At 46.9% G+C, this 14,212-nt stretch overlaps 1 protein-coding gene across 2 annotated transcripts in view; it reads left to right on the top strand.

Annotated features, from left to right (window-relative positions):
• The first annotated feature begins 1,664 nt into the window (after positions 1-1,664).
• Positions 1,665-14,212, top strand: part of LOC123390182 (protocadherin Fat 1-like) — a 15,774-nt gene continuing 3,226 nt past the window's right edge. Inside the window, exon 1 of one of the 2 annotated variants that reach the window (XM_045073793.1) lies at positions 1,665-1,753. The gene's annotated coding sequence lies outside the window, so the exon portion shown is untranslated. Of the gene's footprint in view, positions 1,754-4,520; positions 4,622-14,212 lie in introns of those variants that run through there. The other variant, XM_045073792.1, reaches the window with a different exon arrangement.

Raw genomic sequence — 14,212 nt, 5'->3', positions numbered from 1 at the left:
ACTCTCAGTAATGTTTGTTTTTGTGAATGGATAAAATACACGAATGCATTTTTAACCGTGTGAAGCAAATATGATTCCTTATCAAAGATGGAGGGAAACTGGAAATTTAGAGACTGGTTACCCGACTTCCTCACACTACTTACCAACATTTAATCTTCCTTGTCTGGTAACTGTTTAAACTCCTTGGCTTGTTTCCTGGTCCTCAGGGTTTTGCTCTTTACCCCAGCAAAGAGAAGGGACCAGCTCAACGACCAGATTTACACCAATGGGGCTGCAAATGTACTGATAGAAACCTGCTCCCAGCGCCCTCACCCTTTCCAGGGTTTCTCTGAATTATTTTAATGACCAGCCTTCGGTGGACAGTGTCAACTACTCACAGAAATGGCTCCCTGGGAATTTCATTCACGCTGATCTCTTCTGATTTTATTTTTGGTACTTTAAGCGGCATTAAAACACCACACACACACACACACAACACACACCACACACAACACACTCCACAGTAGATCTTTTTCCTGGAGTCTGGACGCCTACATAAAAACGATGCGTTCATCTTATAAATTGAATTTTCATAGTTGTTTTGCATTTGTCCTTAGTCTACCTTACGACTAGAACGACTGATTTGCTGTCTTGGCCCCCTATCACTATGTTATGATTTGTAAAGACACATTAAAACCTTGGCTCCTCCTCCATCCTCTCTCCACCCACACCCCTGGAACCTTCTTCTACGTTTCGGAGGAGTACCGTGTAAAAAAACGTAGGCGCGTTTGGAAAAGCATTTGAAAATTAAATATGGCTCTGTGATTTTCAACACAAAGACCACAAACAACAGCGCTTAGAGCACAATAATTATTTAAAATATCACATCCACTCCAGAAGTTGGAGGGCTACAAAGTACAAGTCGGTCCAGGCCATCTCTTGCCAGAGACTGTGCTTTGCTTTCCCGCCCGGCAAAAACCGGCAGGCGGACACGCTCGCGACCGGAATTTTCAGCTGCAGAGAGGAAGAGGCATGCACCTGCAGTTCGACGCGTGGGAAAACGCTGCGGGAGGGGGGCCTGGCAAGAAAGAACACCAGAGAGGTGCGCGGGGCTCCGGGGGCCGCTCCGGTGTTTGAGTGCGAGGAACGCCAGCGCGCTCGGCGGAGCGGGGGAGACGCCGCACGGGTGGAGAGGAGATAACGCGCCCTGGGTACACAGCGCTGCGGCAGGGGAGGCCGCCCCAGCCGGGTGCTCGCTCGTAGCTACTACTGTCGGGCGAGGCGGACCCCGCAGGAGAATCTCACGTTCCGCGGCGCCGCGGGGGCGGGGGGTGGGCGGGGCGCGCTGACGTCACCTCCCTCCCCCACCGTCTCCAACGAGGGGAGGGAGTGGGGGAAAAGGCAGCGATCCGCCGCAGTTCCTCGGCCGCAACTCCTAAAACTCGGGCGGCTTGCTGCCTGGACATGTTTCCTGACAAACTTGGCTTCTCCTCGGCCCTTTTCCGTAGCCCCTGCGCACTCCCATTTCGCCTCTCTTAGTGCTTCAAACTTTCCACCCAGGGACGGGAGCCTCCGGAGATGTGGCCTCCCTGGGTCCCGGCAGCGCGCGGGCGGGATCGCCACTCTCCTCTGGGGGGACATGCTGAAGATCGAGGAGGCAACAGTTGGTACTTCAGATACGGCGTTTAACAAAAATACCCAAATTCCGTGGGGATCACGGAGCTTGCCGAGGTCTGTTAAAGCCAGCACCCAAGGACTCGAGCGGCTGGACTGGGTGAGTTCTTTCTTGCGTTTTGTATAACCCTTTGTATTTAAGTTTTAACAAACAACGTAAATGAACATTACATTGGGGTGTTTGGCCCTGAGCTAGTGGCACGGTGAAGCGTGTGCCAATCCTACAGGTTTCCTTCCTAGCGAGCTGCCACACCCCTCTGGTTGTACATGGCTCGGGAACTGGGAAAGATCAGTCTGCACAGGTTTTGGAATCATAAAATACATGCACAGCACTGTTCAAAAAGAACTGAAAAGCTATATACTGTTTGTGCATTATTTTGAATGTAACTTATTATAGAACTGGGGTGCCCAGGGAGGGCGCAAACTTGGGGCCGACGCGCTATCTGCAAGTGGCGCAGCGCCCTCTAGTCCCCGGGCGACCCGGCAAGGCTGCGCGATCTCCTGCTGGGTTCCGCGCGGGACCGAGAACTTGGACCTGCCGGGCGCTCCAGGGGGACGTGGGCGTGAGCTCCCAGCCTTCACAAACGTCACCACCCCACCCAAGCCCGTTCGCTATCTAATTTTCCAATACTAGCTTGGGTGGGGACTGGTTGGAGAGGCCGTACCCGAGGAAAGTTGTTTTTTTTTTGTTTTTTTTTTTTTTTCTGGGAACCGTCCCCTATTCCCCCTAATTTCCAAAATCCAAAAGCCTTTGGGACAGGGTTAGGGAGGGCCAACGACCGAAAGGACAAACGTGGAGCTTGAACTACATTTTTTCTTTCTTGTGAAGGTAATTCTATGGTGGCAAAGAGGCATCTCTATTTCGTTAGGGGTAAAAGAGCAGAAAAACGCGGCAGCGCTAGGGTCTGAAATCTCCAGCTCTGGCTCTCGCCTGTTCCTTGGGCGAAAAAGTGCAACTTCTTCCAGGCAGTTAGGTTTCGCAGTGAGCCTGAAAAATCGGGATTCCCAGCAGATGTTTTTTTAGCTCGAGTGAGGGTGTTTACTTACTAATGAATGGGTAGTTTTTTTTTTCAGGAGTTCTTTGTGCCATTTTAAGACATCTTGTGATTTTATGTTACGGGATGATGTCTTTTTTACTTTTTAAACTATTCTTTCCCTTCCAATTCTACCCTCCCTCCGCAGCAAACTGTTGGGTTCTTGTGTGGACTTGATTTGTTTTGAGAGTTAGAATTCAAGGCGCGCAAGGGGGCGCAAGCCGGTAGAGAGCTCCCAGATCAGTCACAATATTTTCTACGTGTTCGAAGTAGTATAAAATTGACCTGTAAACTCTAGGAGCACTATGCGGCATTTGTGGCCATGGCCAAGGGTTTGGAGAATGTGTTTTTTCTGGGTGGTGTGGATTTATGTATTCCAAATAATGCGCAGGGAATACGCCACATACTCTTAGTATTACTGCTCGGCACATTCATTCTGCAGGCATTATCTTTGCTTCCCAGCCATTACCTGCTGGACACACCTTTATTTTTTTTCAAGCACATTTCTTTGGGATGGTTTAAAAGAGACTGCATTAACTTTGAACCAAGCAATTTCTCTCTTTAACCCTAGATTCACCCCGCCCGCATCTGCCTCGCCAGGCTCCCCCAGCAAGCCCCCTCCACCGGTTACGGGGAAATCAGATTCTCTTTGTCTTCACAGTGTTAAATTTTCGAGTCCCACAAACTTTCCGAGGTCATGTCCGCCCTCTTCTCTGGGCTGTTTTCCAATGCCTAGGGGCACCCCGGGGCTTCGGCCGAGGCTCAGCTGTGCGATTGCCTGCGTCTGGAGGTTTGCCGGCGCTGAGGATGGGCCCACAGTCCCCCGGACCCCAGACTGCTCGCTCTGGCGTGGGTTGGAAGAGGGGCTTCCCCGAGGTGGGGGGGGGGCGTCCAGCGCCCGGGGCTTTCCCCTTCTCCCTAGGGAACTTGTAGTTCCACGTTAGACTGGTTCACAGTTTGCGGTGGACTTGCCGGCTGGGGAACGCGCACGAGGCGACACAGCAGCCTTTTGTCCCGCAGACGTGGGAGTCTTGGGTGTGTCTGCCGGAAGAGGCCGGCGTTGGGGTTCGGAACCCGGGTCGGGGAGGTTATTTAACTAGCTCTGCACCATGAAGTGGCGGAGGAAGCGCTTTCATTTTCCCTGGATCTTCGTGTAGACCGAGAAGGAAGAAGGAAGTAGATCCGATCCGACTGCATTCCTTTTGAGACCTTTTGGAAGGATTTTATTCCACCGAGCAATTGTAGACCCAGAACAGAGGCTTTCAAATGCAGATTTAGGAATTCTCCGAAGGTTCTAGAGAATCTAAAGGGAAGCCAGGGGAAGCCTTATTAGCCTTAGCTGCCCCCCCCCCCCCTTTAAAGCTAAACGTTTTCCCCTTTCCTAGCAGGGAAATATTCCATACTCATTCCCTGCACAAATCTGTGGTACTAGCCATAACCAACGGCCGCACTACAGCAAGCCCCACAGCAGCGTTCCTCGGAGTGTCGCCGGAGCACCCTGGGCACTCGCTTGTCTTCCTCCGGAGGAGGGAGCCGCTCTAGCGGCAGGGGATCACTGACCCGCGGCAGGGAGTCGCTGCCCGGAACCCCGCGAGCTCAGAGTCTGGCCGCCAGGGAAAGTCAGATCGAGTTGTCCGCGCGGGAGAAAACCGAGCGCCGGCGCTCGCGGCGTGGCTGCGGGCGTAGGGATATATTCCGCGCCGGGCGCGTGAGGCGCCGGTGCCGAGCAGGGCGGGCCGCGCCGCGGGTGCGCGGACGGCGAGCAGCGGCCTCGGAGCGGGGCGCGCGGGGAGCGAGGGAGGGCCGCCGCCACCATTGGCGGACCCGCCCGCCCAGCGAAGCCCCGGAGGACCCGGCTCCCGCTCGGGGGGCGCGCTGAGGCGACGAGACGGCGCGTCCCCGAGAGTGCCGCCGCACTTGGGGCCAACTTTGCTGTAAGTTTGATAGAAACGAAGTTGGGGCTGGAGGGCCGGGTGACCGGGGGCCGCAGCGAGGCGCCGGGGCTGCCGGGTGCGCGGCCGGGGCGGAGCCGTCTGCGCCCAGGAGGCATGCAACTTGCTGCTTCGGGGTGGCGGACTTTAGGCTCCTTGGGTGCTTGTTCCCTCGCTGTCCAGCCCCGGACGGCGCTCGGGGAGAAGGGATGAAAGCAAGCTCCGCGGGAAGGTGGTGCAGTGCCGCGGGCGCCTGCCGGCTTGGAAAGTTCGGGGACGGGTTCGGGATTCCGGCGGCGGGGAGGACGTGGGCGCGGAGGGGTGGGAGGGGGATAATTTGCAACGTGCGCCGAATGGTAATTACCTACCCGAGTGCCGCCCGCCGCGAGCCGGCTGCGGGCTGTGGCGGCGGCGGCCCGGGGCGGCGCGGGTCCGCTGCTGGAGCCATTGCTGGAAATCCAAAAGCGGCGGCCGCGGCGCGGGGCTCCCGGGCGGCGGAGGCGAGGACTTCCGCTGCGCCCTGGAGCTCGGAAACTTCACCCGTCGCGCCCCGCGCGCGCTCCCCCGGTAACTCCGGTGCCTGCTAATGGCTTAACTGATCTCGCCCCTAGGTTAATTCTTCCAATTTAGGAGAGTCCCGGCGTAGGTGAGATGAAAGGAGAGGCCGGTAGCTAAAGAGATGGGATCTTTGAAATGGAGTCCCGGAGTTCTCTCAGATGTTTTGTGCCCCGAGGGATCGCTGCCCTGAGGGTTAAGTACTAACTGGTTCAGTTGTAGATAGAATAGGTGCGATTGGTAACTTGCGGGGACTAAACTGTTTGCAAAAGTGTGCTGCTTCTTAGTTGTTGTTGTTGTTGTTGTTGTTTTTCCTAGAAGAGAAACTTTTGTAAGGTTTTTTTTTTTTTTTTTTTGTTAAAGAAGGGATTTCTCATTCTTCACTGCTTTCCCTTACTCGCAGTGCTTTCTTCTAGGAAGCTACACTTTCTGTTGTCTCCGTGAGATTTTTTTTTTTGTTCCCAGTGATGTGAGTTGCAGAGCTTTGAAAACAAGGACGCAATTGTATGCTTTAGGAAAGTAAAAACTCAAAACATTTTTTTTATGCACTTAAGCTTTTTTTTTTTTTTTTTGTATGTGTTTGAAGTAACGGTTTTCATTAAGTGGCTTTTGTTTAAACCACTCTGGTGCTTGGGTAGAGTGGATTTTATTTTCCTTTTTTTATTAGATATTTACAATGAATATTAAAATCGGGGAGGAAAAATGTAAAAGGCAAATGAGCTTCATTTGTTTATCTTTGATAAAGGCAGCTTCTTAGGCTTGGTCCGTTCAGACATGAGTTCCATAGTTGGAGATAGGTAGGTGGCACGTGTTTAAAACTAGGGTTATGGTAGTATTCTTTCCAATTTTTTAGAGTTGTGGTTGTTATCCACCGTGTCCAGTTGTTAACAGTTATTCATGAAAATGTGTTTTCTGCAGTTGGAGAGGTTAATATACATGAAATATATTTGGCTTTATCTTTGGGTTTTAAAAGAACGGCTCTGGTTCCACAACTAGAATTATTATTCCTCTGTTTCTTATGGTACTATCAAACCTTAAGATGGATTTAAAAATATTTAAAGTATTGCATAATTTTTAAAAGAACAACATTGTTGACGTAACTCTCATTAAGCTAAACATGGCATTTAACAAGCTCAGAGTAAGGTTTGACTTGAATACAGTATGCATTGTGTACCCATTTCTTTAAAAAGGAACATCTTAAATGAGCCACATTCTTTTGTGACTCTGAGCGGAAGCAGGATTGTTAAAGGACTTAATAAAAGCATTCAGGCCACCTGTATATTCCTCGTATCTTTTAATTAGTCACTAGAAGTTCCCCCAGTGGGTTATCATCATGTTAATAGATCACTTAATCCATGTTGTGGACAGGTGCCAAAGGGGAATCTGAAAATTATGTGTAAACTAATACTGTTTTCCGTCCCTTGCTCCCTGCCTCTCTTGTGTATCTCTGTAGACTTAGCTTTTGAGCCAAACCGCTGAAGCAGTTATTTCTTTGAATGTTAGAAGTGAAAGGGATCTTAACGGTCATTTAACCTCACTGTCAAGTCTGCCACCACCTGTTTTCCACCCCAGTTTGGCTGATTTTACATAGACTCAGTAAACTGAATCAAATTAGTGCATTATTGTTGCATTAAATGTTGTCTCAGTGGCCTAATTTGTGGCCTAAAGGATCTGACTTAATAACAGGAAGCCGTAAGGCTAGGGTGTCTGTTTAAATCTTTAATGAGTGGGAAATTGCAGTAGGTAAGCTTTCTTTTGACCAATTGTATAAATGGTGAAGCCAAACTTTTTTTTTTTTTTGTGTCTCACTTAATTGGTCAATTTGCAAGTGTTAGTTTTTCCTTGGGCACTGAAAAGGAGTTTTTGAAAATGAGTGATCCAGGTTATTCGTTTAAGATCTGTACATTTGCTATTTTGTCTTCTGATTTCAAATGTAGTCCATCAGAGGAAGAATCTGTATATTTCACATTTTAAACATTTTTTTTAAAAAAAGCTTACCTTTCTTTAAGTCCCAGATTTAAATGTATTGCCCAAATTCTTGTTTAATCCCAAAAGGTTATTTTATATGTGGATATATATCTATAGTTCAGTGTCTTTTTGTGAACTATTTAGGAAAATGAGGCAGAATAGAAAACCTTCCCCTTCATAGACTATTCAAGCAGAGAGTTTCAGGATAAGCTCTGCATCGCAGAAACTGATCTGGCAATCTGCTATAGCAGGTTTGGAAGCATTCTGAGGTGGGTGGTGACCTCTTTCTCAGCTGCTAGAAATCAGAGCCATCTCTGGGGCAGCCATCTGCACTGCTGTTTACTGGCCTGGTGGTGGTTGCACCAGGATTTTCAGAAGGATGGATGTGCATTTTTCCCATGTTATCCCTCCTTCCCTTTCCGTCCCCTACTAGACCCCTGCCTCCCAGTCTCCATGCATTTATGAACTCAGCAACTGCGGATCTCCTCTGTGCCAAACACTGGGCCAGACACAGGATACAGGGTGAACAGATCACATTTTCTGCCCTCACAGAGCTTACAGTCCTGTGGGGGAGAAGGACAAATAAGCAGTTGGTTATATCCACTGTGATAAAAACACGGTAGTTCATCCGAGCATCTTGGTGAGCTGGGCAGGGACGGAGAGGTTGATATTAGGGTGAGTTCTGGGGGAAGAGTGAATCAGAAGGGAATAATGCAAGGACTCTAAATGACACGTGCAAAGCAGATCTTAGAAACCCTAGTTGTGACATGATTTGTTATTGTTAGGAAAAGGGTTGGTGGATTATAGATGTCTCTTCGATTCTGTTTTTATATGATTTATGACTTATACTTTTTTTGTTTTCTTTTTTTTGGCACAAGGAGAAAATAGAAAATCTATGATTTGGGCTTACGTTGTTTTATAGACAGGAGGGATAGTTTTTTTTAATGGAGCAGGCGTTAAAAGGGAAGGAAAGAAAGAAATGTAGAAGACAGGTGACAATAACTAAATGTGAGGGATAAAAGGGCAGAAAAAAAACAATGATTAGCTTATCTTTTATATAAGAAGGTGGGGGTGGAGATTTTTTAAGTTGAGAACCCTCACCACCAGGTGGTGTCATGTGCTCTGGACAGCTTGGTTGTTCCCAGCCTGTGGGAAGTCTGCCTTTTTGGTTTGAAATAGAAAGTAAGCTAATTTGAGATTCAATTAGTTAAATAGGTAGAAGTAAAATTATCAGAGGTCTTTAATACAAGGCTAAGAAGAATACACTTAATAAGCAGGCTAAGAGGAAACACTGAGTATTCGTAGACTAGGGACTAATGTCGCAAAGAAGTTTTTGTGAGATTGTGGTTGATAGGCCAAGTAGTACGGCGGCCAGAAAGTTGGAATACTGGGAAGCTAGGAAATGCTGTGCCTGAGCAAATACAAGAACTAGGAGGCAGCAGCAGAAATAGAAAGGGAACAGTTTTCAGAAATTGAGGGAGGAAAGTCCAGTCTCGATAACTTTAGATAGGAAGGTTTGGTAGTTAGAAATAAAAGGGGTGTGTGTGTGTGAGTGAGTGAGAGAGAGAGAGAGAGAGAGAGACAAGACAGACAATGAGAGTGCCTGGGCGAGACAGAGGGAAGTGGTCGGGGCGCGGGGTGGGGAGGAGAGAAGTATCTCCCTGGAGGGAGGAGGCTGTGAAGATTTTAGTACAGTCTCTAGCTTTGCGAATAGAGAAATGGAATCCAAGGATTAGGTAACTTCCTTCAACCCACAGAGTTGGTTAGGGACAAAGCCTGGGCAAGATCACAGTTTTTAATGTCTGCCAGCCTGTTTTTTCTTGATTTCTTCGGTTGCAAGCCTGAGTGGTTTGGGAAGTGGTGAAACTCTTCGCTGGCGTAGAAATAGTGCAGTGGAATAATCGAGTGCAATGGCTGGTGTTTTTGCAATTGGGAGTGGGTGAAAGGCTCGGTCCCCGCAGGTCTGATGGTATCTCAGGAAGGTGTTCCTGCTCTTAAGGGAGGTAAGGGCTGGAATGTGGGATTCCAAAGTGAGGTAGTGGGTGAGGTCTTTGAGGATAATACCTTGTGCCAACAGTTTGGGAAGGACAAGTTTATAATACAAACTTGAAGGCAAAAGAGTGTTGAAGAGAATCAGGACAAACATAGTGTCATTCACGTGTTGTGCTGCGGATTGCCATGTTTTAGGTCGTCTGTGACGCATGAAGGACACCGTGGTATCAGGGAGGGTGGTGAGTTGTGTGACCTTGAGTCAGCGAGTGCTGAGAAAAGGGCATCTGATTTGCCATTGGCTTGTGACACCAGGAGAAGCTGTTTGTGAGGCCCTGGAGAGCATTGAGGGGGAGAAATGGTCTTTACAGGAGGCAGAAGTCAAGGTAGCCCAGAGCCCGTTCAGTTTTAGAACTTCCTCTGAACAAGAAAGTGAAACCCAAGGTGTGAGTTTGAAGGAGGGGAAGGTTTGAAGTTTATTTTCCAGAAGGGATGAAGGGGTGTGTGTGTGTATACAAAGGGGCCTTTTGAGAACGGCACTTATTTCAGTGTGATGCTTGAGAGGGAGTGATCATTTAGAGAGGAGCTTCAGAAAAGGCAGAATGTTTTGGCCTTACAGGGTGTCTTTATTTGTAGCTGGGGTGGATCCCATCTTTGCTAAGAGGTGGGAAAGAAGGGAAGAGAATAGGGGAAGAGAGCATTTTAAGGAGAAGAATAGGAGGGACTCTTCCCCGCAGATTTTGCATTTTCTTACCATACAGGGAACTATTCACATTCCTGATCTATTTAGTGAAATGCCTGTACATACCTCTGAAAATAACTCTAATTATAATTTGGCCAGTAAACTTTACTAATTTGGGAGTCAAGGAAGTGGCCAGTGTTAATTACTGGCTACCCTGACAATGTGACATTTACGTGATTCCTGTTTGCAGAAAAAAAATACATTAGGTGAAATGATCTAAATCACAGGGGGTAAACTCTGTTTATGGAGCCTCTCTGAGCAACGTTTGCCCTGGAGCGTGGGTGAGGAGAAAGTGGTTGGAGGTGAGTAACAGGTAGTGGTCATGTCATGTCTGTAGAAAGAGGAGAGAAGTGAAGAGCGAGGCATCCCTCGAGCAGCCAGAAATGTGTATGCCACCGGCGTTCTCCTGACTTCTTTTTTATGACACAGTAGTTAGGAACAGCCAGAGACCATCCTCTTGAGATACCCGTAGACGTGGCTTATAGATTCATACAGGAGGTAAATCACGGAGCAGATTTTATTTGGAGGCTACGTAAACATTAGGAGGTCTCTAACTTCTTAAGGTTTTAAAGTCCTGAAGAAGAGTTCTGAGGTGCTGAGGGGAGAGACTTGGGGTTCTCAGCTGTCAGTATTAGTAGTTTGGAGACTGCTCAGAGGTAGATGGGAATCAGTTGTTGATCGTTTGAAGGCAATATCTAAATCATGTCTTTGAGAGAGTAATCAGGCTTATTGCAGCTCCAATCAGAACTAACAACATGAAGAATTACCAGAAGCAGTTAATTGATACATACCGAGCCTAAGGCTGCTCTTCTGTTCTGCATCATAGCTGGGCCCTCCACCCCCATTGTTACTGACAGATGCCTTAACAAGGCTTAAAAAAATCTGGTATGCACCTAGAAAATAAAGGACCCACCCATTAATTTTTTCAGTATAACAATAAAAACTTTTAAGAGTTCTGTTCATGGCTATTATAATTTATTAGGAAAAGGATTTTTTTTTTTCTCTTGTCTCTGTTATGAAGCTGCACATTGGTCATAGCTGTATTAACAGACTTCCTTATTAGGATACAGTCTTTTTTCTGACTCTTATTAAATGATTTTAGAGGCCATTAAATGTTTATTTAATATATTATATTTTTAAAAAAACAAGAGTCACTTACATTTCATGTTCTCTTTGACATCTTTGTGACATTTTTCTTTGAAAATGTAGGTATCTTCCCTGCAGTTTAGACATCTTCAAAAATACTTTAAAAATGTGACACTGTTCAAACTGAGCATTAAGCTCTGAATTTCCGTAATAAGTTCAACTCCAGTGACGCTCTTACTGCTGCTGATACAAAATGGGAGTGTGTGGGAGAGAGCACGGGGAGGGAGAGAACACAGAGTTCTTCGTGTGAATATTTTTGTGTATTTTTGTCACCACGCGTGGAATTGATACTGTTTCCCTATGGTGTGGAGGACTAACAGGCTATTAAGAATTGGGGTCTCTAAGTAATAAATGTACAGCATTTTATAGAATTTATGCATGTGTAGTGCTGCAACTGCCTAATCCTGTCTCAGGAGCATACGAATCTTCAGCTTAGACCTAAGTATTTGAATTGATGCAGTTACGTTCTCAGCGCCCGGGCTGTGTTCTGTTTTGTGAAGAACGTGCCGTCACAGTCATTGACTCAGAATACTTGACGTGAAGGTCTCCTGAATGAAGAAATATGAGCATGTTAATATCTGATTTCTACTAGAAAAATGATCTTTCTCTCTTATTTATGGATTTTCAGAAATCTATGCTAAAGATTTTTCAGCTGTGGACCTGAGGTCCTTTTCTGTAAGGGCTGAACTAGGTAAACACGCTTGGTTTTCACTTTGGAAAATGCATAGCAGAACTGCTAACTTACTGTGAGTTCAAGGAGTATGATCACTTTCCAAATATCAAAATATAGTTTTCAGCTAAAATCATTGTCGTTTTCATGAGCCTGAACTCTAGGTAATGTACTTTTCAGATGAAATGATACTAGTATCTTTTTATGGGTTTTTTTCCTTTTCCCCTTCAACCTTGTGATTTGTTTGGCGCAGAGGAACGGCCACCATTTCTTGGGTCGTGGCATTTTATAGCAGAACCTGAGTTCATGGTTTTGGGTTACGTTATTAAAGGTTAACAGTAAGTAGGAGTACTTAAAAATGGATTTTTTCTTCTCCTGACCCAAAGGATTGCCTTTAACAATTGATTGTAATCACAGCGGCATTCTGTCAGCCAGGTCTGTGAGTTGGTTCCGGGGTGGAAAGGTTTCTGTGATGGGTGTGGTCCATCAGGTGTCCTCGGCTTTGAGGTGTCCCTGAGGAGAGCTGGTGGGTGGGTTGAGGAAGGTGGTCCAGGCTCAGGAAAGGGGCTGTGAGAGTGGAGTGCTGCGGGCGTAGCCCGAGTGGCTGAGCGGCCGTGGAGGGAGGACAGAATCAGTGAAGTGATGTGTTGGGTCTCCCATTGGGTGGGGGTTACTGCCTGAGAAGGCATCTGGGGTCAGGCAGCAGCGTGGGGCCAGCCAGTGTTGATGGGTCATTTCCAAGTTGTGATGTTGGGCTTCAGCTCTTCAGAGACTGTTGGACCTGTCCTGTCTTCACCGCGCCGCCGTTTCCTACTACGTCAGCGACTGTGGCCCGTCTCCTGTACTGGTACTTCTCCTCTGTCCTCCACATCTTGGGGAGCATCAGGGCTTGGTTTTCTTTGCTTCCCCATCTGTGCTCTCTCCCTGGGTGATCTGATTCAGTTTTGGGTTTTAAATAGCATCTTCTGTATTTTCAGGCAACTCTCAAATTTTTGTCTCCAGGCTGGACCTCTCCCACACATCTCCCTGCCCACTTGAAATCATTAGTTGGGTAACAGTGGGCATTTCCACTTTAACTTTCCAGGACTGAACTCCTGATCTTAATCACTAGATCCTGTGCCTCTCGGAGGGCCTGGCAGCTCCTTTCTCCATGCTCAGCACCCAGTCCTTGGAATCTTGGTACCTGTCTCCCTTGTCCCCTCTCTCTCCTCTTGCTCCCTCCCCTGCCCCCCACCCCGTCCCTCCTATTCATCCAGAATTTAACTGCTGCTCCTCACCTCTAGTATTGGCATTTCTAGGCTAAGCCACCAAGGCCTGTCACTTCTATTAGTGCAGTGGTTTTCTAACTGGCTAATAACAGTGTATCAGTACTAGTTCACTAGTTTGTGACTAGTGTACACACAACACTAGTTGTGACTAGTGTACCGTAATAATGTGAGATGTTAACGATAGGGGAAACTATCTTTGTAACTTTTCTGCAAACCTAAAAATGCTTCTAAAATTAAAAATTTTTAGAAAAAAAAAAAATCTCCCTTACTGCCCAGCCCCCAACCAATGTGCCCCAGTCGCAGTGGTCTCTGCTGTTTCTCTAACTCCTGCTTCTCTGCTGGAGGTGATTTGGAGCCCCAAGGAACATTGGCCGTGTCTAGAAACTTTTTTCGCAGTGAGATGGAGTGTGGAGTGAGATGGACGAGATCCAAACAGGCTTTTAGTCGGGTAGAGACCAGGATAATACTAAACATCCTAAAATGCATCCTGGGCCTTTTGAATCTAGGGTTTTCCTCTTTCCCTTCAGGTTCCTGACCACGTTGCTTGCCCTTCTTTGTTTTCCTGCTGCTTTCCTCCTGCCTCCTCATCAGCATGTGATATACTCTCTGCTTGTTTCTCACCAGGAAACCTGTCTTCCATGAGGCTTTGTGGCCAGTTTGGCTCACTTTTGTATCCCCAGCATCCAGAACTACTCCTAGCCCATAGCAGGTGTTCATTACATAGTTGCTGAATGAATCAAGGAATTGGTGAGGGGAGTAAATGATTGATGCAGACACCGTGGACATGAGCTAAAAAATTCAGATAGAAGAGTGAAAGTGGAGCATGAACATTCCCCCTCAGCTGCCCATTCTCCAGAAGTTACCACTGTTGACAGTTTATTTTTTATCCGTCCAGAATTTTTCTGTTCATTTTTCAGCGCATTCATGTCTTACACACACAATTCATCTCCTCTCCCTTTTTACAAACATAAATGGGGTCGGTTTCATTTTGCCAGTTAACATATCTGGATGGTCTCCATAGAGCAACATGTAGAGTGCTGTCTTACTCCTTTTAATGGCTGTATAATATTTTATATGTAGAATATAGCAAAAATAATTGTTTACAGTAGAATCCTGGCATAATACCTTGTTGTAAAGTAGATAGCAGTATTAGATCTTGTATAACAAAAGACAGTGCTTGTTAAACATCAGCTTTTTAAGTGTTTCCCAAAGCATTTTCTATACATATATTTATATACACATATATACACGCACAC

Source organism: Mustela putorius, unplaced genomic scaffold (assembly GCF_011764305.1).
Source record: "Mustela putorius furo isolate JIRA1106 unplaced genomic scaffold, ASM1176430v1.1 tig00537256_pilon_pilon_pilon, whole genome shotgun sequence".
Taxonomy (NCBI): domain Eukaryota; kingdom Metazoa; phylum Chordata; class Mammalia; order Carnivora; family Mustelidae; genus Mustela; species Mustela putorius.
The sequence above is the reverse complement of the archived record's forward strand: the minus strand, read 5'-3'. Positions and strand labels throughout refer to the sequence as shown.